The sequence below is a fragment of the Somniosus microcephalus genome, chromosome 1, assembly GCF_052327205.1.
Source record: "Somniosus microcephalus isolate GS21.2 chromosome 1, FLI_Smic_1.0, whole genome shotgun sequence".
Classification (NCBI taxonomy): Eukaryota; Metazoa; Chordata; class Chondrichthyes; order Squaliformes; family Somniosidae; genus Somniosus; species Somniosus microcephalus.
In genome coordinates, this window is record NC_140987.1 from 146,755,642 (window position 1) to 146,760,606 (window position 4,965).

The window sequence follows — 4,965 nt, forward strand, 5'->3', positions numbered from 1 at the left end:
TGTGTACCCGCAATTTTATTGGAGTCTGTTGAAACTGGTGCACATTTGCACTTTTAGGCAGAAAGGTTTTCATATGATATTTTCTTTCTTGATTTAAATGCTTATCAATAAAAATGGAGGCCAGCAGTGATTTCCCTGACATAATTTGATAGTGGAAAGGGCAGAAAGCCAGCCAATCAGAACTCACTTGTAATAATGTTAGTTTCACACTTCATAATCACCTAAATTGGCTGTTAATTTGTATAAATGCTGCAATTTTCATTCAGACAGCTGTGGATTATGCAGAAGAGTCAAACTTTGTATTGATGGCTGACTGCCAAATTTTAAAAGCCCAATTTACAGACCAGGACATGAAGATCATAATTGATGGCACTCTTATGGAGAAAAAAAAAAGCATAACTGGACAGTTCATTATTATGATGGCAGATATAACCTGTAGCAAAACATTAGAAATGAGGTAAGGCTGGGGTTCTTGTAAAATGACATGTTAAGAAATGTGGCAATTTTGCAACAAGAAAAGGTAAGGCTGTGATGTTATTATATAGCGTCACCAAAGAAAAGCTATGAACATGATAGATAGATATGGATGGGAATTTGACTAGTTCCCACTGACTGGGAAATGGATTTTTCAAACTGTCAATTCACTGCCTAAATCTGTACTGTTTTAATTTTTTTAAGGATAAGTTGCTCATTACAGAAGGGCAAGGGATATAAAGGGCAATGGAACCTTCCAGGAAACTACAAAGTTAACTGGTTATGAGATAGAGTTCCTCCATCAATAGGAAGGGAGGTCATTGAAGGAGTGCAAATGACCAGAAGTGGTAGGTACGGTTCAAATCTTATTCTGTGATGTGTTCCATAATTGCTACAGACCTGTTTAATGCTTAATCGGGGCTGATTGGCTAGTCAGCACATTTGGTATTGTGTGTTGTGTTGTGTTGTGTGATGTGTCTGCAACATTGGATGTGAGCAGCCAGTGAAGGCCTGATGTCTGGCTCTTAGTCATAGGGCTACAAATTGAGTAGCGCCCCAATTGAGGTGCTAACTTCGCCAGGGCGCTAAAAGTAGTGCCCCAGAAAAATTAGCACCCCTGTGCTGGAAATTGAGTGGTTGCGCCCCAAGAGGGAAGTGGGGTGCTACTGGAAGCGCCCCGCCTCCCTCTTGGGGTGCTGTGAGTGAATATCGTGGCGCTATGTGCCGCAGTGCCACACGTTGCGGCACATCACGCCGTGGTATTGCAGGCCTTCCTCCCCTTCTTAAAGGGGAGGGGCCTTGTGCAGCGCGACCTGGGACCCAGCTGGGCCCCCGGGGATCGGGAGTGCAGGCAAAAGAGCCCGGCACCCAAGTGAAGTGCCGGGTTCTTGAAGCGCAGCCGGCACTCTGCGGGGGCAGGGGGGGGCATTCAGGAGGTCGGGGACGGGAGCGCAGGCAGGTGCTGGCAGGCGACCAGCAACAAAAATGGCCGCCCCACACCTCTCCTTTAAATTGCGCCTCCCCGGCCGCAGGTACGCCCCCCTGACCCTGTCGGACATAGCGTCCGGCGGTAAATCAGGGGACGCTACCAAAGATCGTGAGCGGGGTGCTGCGCACAACAATGATGTCATTGCCAGCGGTGCAGTGCCACAGGGCGCTACCGGTTAGTGCCGCCACTAACCGCCTGCTGAACTTTGCGAAAGGTGTGGGCAGTGCCGTGCCCAGGCGCTAGTTGGTTTGCGTCCCACTTAGCGCCCTCTTAAGGCGCTAACGGGTGGCGCTACCAACTGAATTTTTCCCCCTTAAGGTTAGAGGCATCTGGAGAACTAAAACAAATAAGTTTATGATAGAAGAGCAGTAAATGCAGAAGAGAAATGTGCATGCAAAAAGTATATGTACTGAAAATCAATAGTTGTTTTAATGTGTGTGATGGCAGGGCGAGGGGGGGGGGGGGGGCGGGAGGGTGATTCCTGTGATAAACCCACTGCCTGTGGCACAAGTAAAGCATTGGCGACCTTTGCTACCCCCAGTGATGGAGTGTGGATGGTTGAATGTACTTGTAGATCTTTGTGAACCAGGTGACACATTTGAGTTTGTGCCCTGCTGAGCCTGAGCATCATCTGGCACTGGTCCTCTGTCATGTTCAGGAGGCAACGATGTTTTTGTAGATCTACTCCCTGGGGTGGTTTGTTCTCTGATCTGCCTCCTGTTCTGTGCTCCCAGACTGTCTTCTCCTCCTCCAATTCCTGTTGCTCTATGATGTAGCCAACAATGACAACTGCACCCATTTTGTGAAGCTGAATAATCCTCTATATGTTTTACTTGTTGGGGGTGCCGTCTTTTGGATGAGATGTTAAACAGAAGCCCCATCTGTCATCTCGCTGGATGCAAAAGATCCTTTGGCACTAATCGGAGAGCCGGGGCGTTCTCCTACTTTCCGAGCCAACATTTATCCCTCAACTAACATCACTAAAACAGATTATCTGGTCACGTATTTCATTGCTGTTTGTGGAACATTGCTCTGCATAAGTTGTCTGCTGTGTATCCCTACATTACAATGATGATTACACTTCAAAAGTACTTCATTGGAAGTGAAGCACTTTGCAATGTACTGAGGTCATGAATGTGAGTACCTTCCTCCCATGCTGTGCAGATACATGCAAATCTTTTTTATCCTTTCTTTGTTTCATTAACTTCAACAGCTGGTACAAGTCGGCTAGTAAAGTGGGGGAGGGAATCCTAGGAAGGTGAGGGAATCCCTGGAAAACTTGGGTTAGCCCGTGAGGGGCATGCCTAAAAAATAGGCTAACAAGTGAGGGGGGGAGGAGAACCTCCCTCAAAGGTGAAGTCAACAGCTGGAGCTAGGAGATTTTTGGTCAAATAATTCACCTAAGTCCAATATATGTAGAGGTTCAGCAACAACTGAGACAGCTGGAGTGAAGAAATGGAATGGAGCAGCATGCCCATGTACAGTAAGTTACATTGACAGCTCTGATTACTTAAATCCCTGTCAAGAAGTCCTAAGCTTCCACTCCCTCAGAACTCCTGCTCTGCATTCTGAGGGAGATATCCTGAGTAGCTAATTATATTTGAATGTATTTTTAAATGGGTAAATTTCCTTATTAGTGTACAAATTTTCAAAAACAAAATGTAAATTTCAGCAGGATGCCCACTAACGTCAAGTGGCGCAAGAATAGTGTCCACCACTGTATCCCCATTCCAGTCTTCTCCTGTCTTTCCTGAAGATGCTGGGGTAGAGTTTCACAGATGACAGCCACCCTCCAGTACCTTGCCCAAGTAATTATTTTCCATGTACAAGCCCAGATAGTATCAGCAGGTTGTTCAACAATGATGGGAGGGTTATCGGAACACAGCTTATCTACAGCTGACACCCACAGACAGAAATTTTCCAGCAGCAATCACTCATTAGTGATCAGTACAGGGACGCCGGCTGATTGTTTTGTTTTCCCCTCTCTATTTCAAGAGTGCTAAAGCCAATTGTAGAATTCTGATTGCTATCCCAGCTGAGATCAGCTAATCCAGCACAAACCATCTCATTGAGTTTGTGATGTTTCTGATCTATTTGACTCGGTGCCACATGGGACAGTGGTCCTAAATAACCCCAGGCCTTTGCTCGCAGCATAAGTGCTGGGAGAAGTCTGTTAAGAACCTCAACCTCTGATCCTGTTAGAGCATTGGAGGAAAATTCTTTATCTTGCATGAATGGGCAGTGCCTGTGCTACTATGGGTGCACCTTGGATGCCCAGCAGGTACTGTAGCAGAGATCAGCATAGTGCCAATCTCGGCAGTCTTAGCACAAACATTTTTTTTTAAGGGTCATAACCCAGGTCTGCAACCCTCGGGAGGACTCCACTTCTGGCTGGGAGATCATCACGTTTGCTTTCAGCTGATGGATCCCCAGGGTTGGACCAAGGAAACTCCTGGCCTGGGAGTCTCCTTTTCTGGCCATGCCCCCTTTTAAATGTGGGGGGGAGGGCAGGACTATGTGGGACAGATGCAAGTTTCGCCCAAACAAGACTCCGTGAATACTCTCATCGGAGGTGGGACCTGATTTTATGGCGGAAGTTTGCTGGAAGGCCTTTGAATTTTCAAGGCTAATGTGTTTATCAACTGGATCATTGGGTACTTCATTAAATATATATTTATATAAATCTGTGTTTTAAAAAAATCTTGGCTCAAAATTAATCATTCCTAAACCTTTTCTTCCAGCAGTAACAAGGACTGACTCAATATCTCTGATCTCCTCATCATTTTCTAATATTGGGAACAAAAAATAAAATACAAGCAAAACAATAATACACGGGGGAATTAAATCATCTTCAAGGCTGTGAGAAAGTCTGGCTTTTCCAATAAGGGAACTGGCTGTGCAAAACATGTGTTGATGTTGCTGTCTGGAAAAGTTGCCATGACGGCTCACATTTCACAACCCATTATAGTACCTCCAGGAAAAAAAACGTGATGCGCCGATCAATGTCAAGGGTCGAGAAATTAGATTGTAAAGCCTTGATGCTGCAAGCTGCACTTTTGCCTTGGCTGTCTGTGGAGAGAATAAATAAAAGACTTGGAAATATTGGTCTCTCTCGATAATGACCTTGTACTCTTGTTCCTAGAGTTTCATTTCTACTTAATAAATCACATCATCAGAACCTCCAGATGCCAGCCACACCATCCCTGGGGAAAATTAAATGTTACTTGAAGTAAACAAGCACACTAAGTTATAATCATTACTGAATGTCATTTTTGTTTATAATAGATCATTTGACAATCCCAATGCAAAGCATCAGTTCAGCTCCCCCACAGGACAAATAGAGACATCTATCCAGAGAAGATGTGTGTGAACAATGACTCATGCCCTCACCCTATGTCTACACATAAACACTTTCCAGTTGAGGTCACTAAATAGTGACCAGGAGCCCTGGCTGATTTTCACCTTCCTAACCCTGGTATATACAGAGACCAATTGCAGCGCCT

At 45.3% G+C, this 4,965-nt stretch overlaps 1 long non-coding RNA gene across 1 annotated transcript; it reads left to right on the forward strand.

Moving 5' to 3' along the window:
- The first annotated feature begins 287 nt into the window (after positions 1 to 287).
- On the forward strand, positions 288 to 4,741 carry LOC147124403 (uncharacterized). Its single transcript, XR_015079891.1, has 3 exons — positions 288 to 457; positions 679 to 821; positions 4,204 to 4,741. It is a non-coding gene; the product is annotated as an uncharacterized LOC147124403 (long non-coding RNA).
- The last annotated feature ends 224 nt before the right edge of the window (positions 4,742 to 4,965 follow it).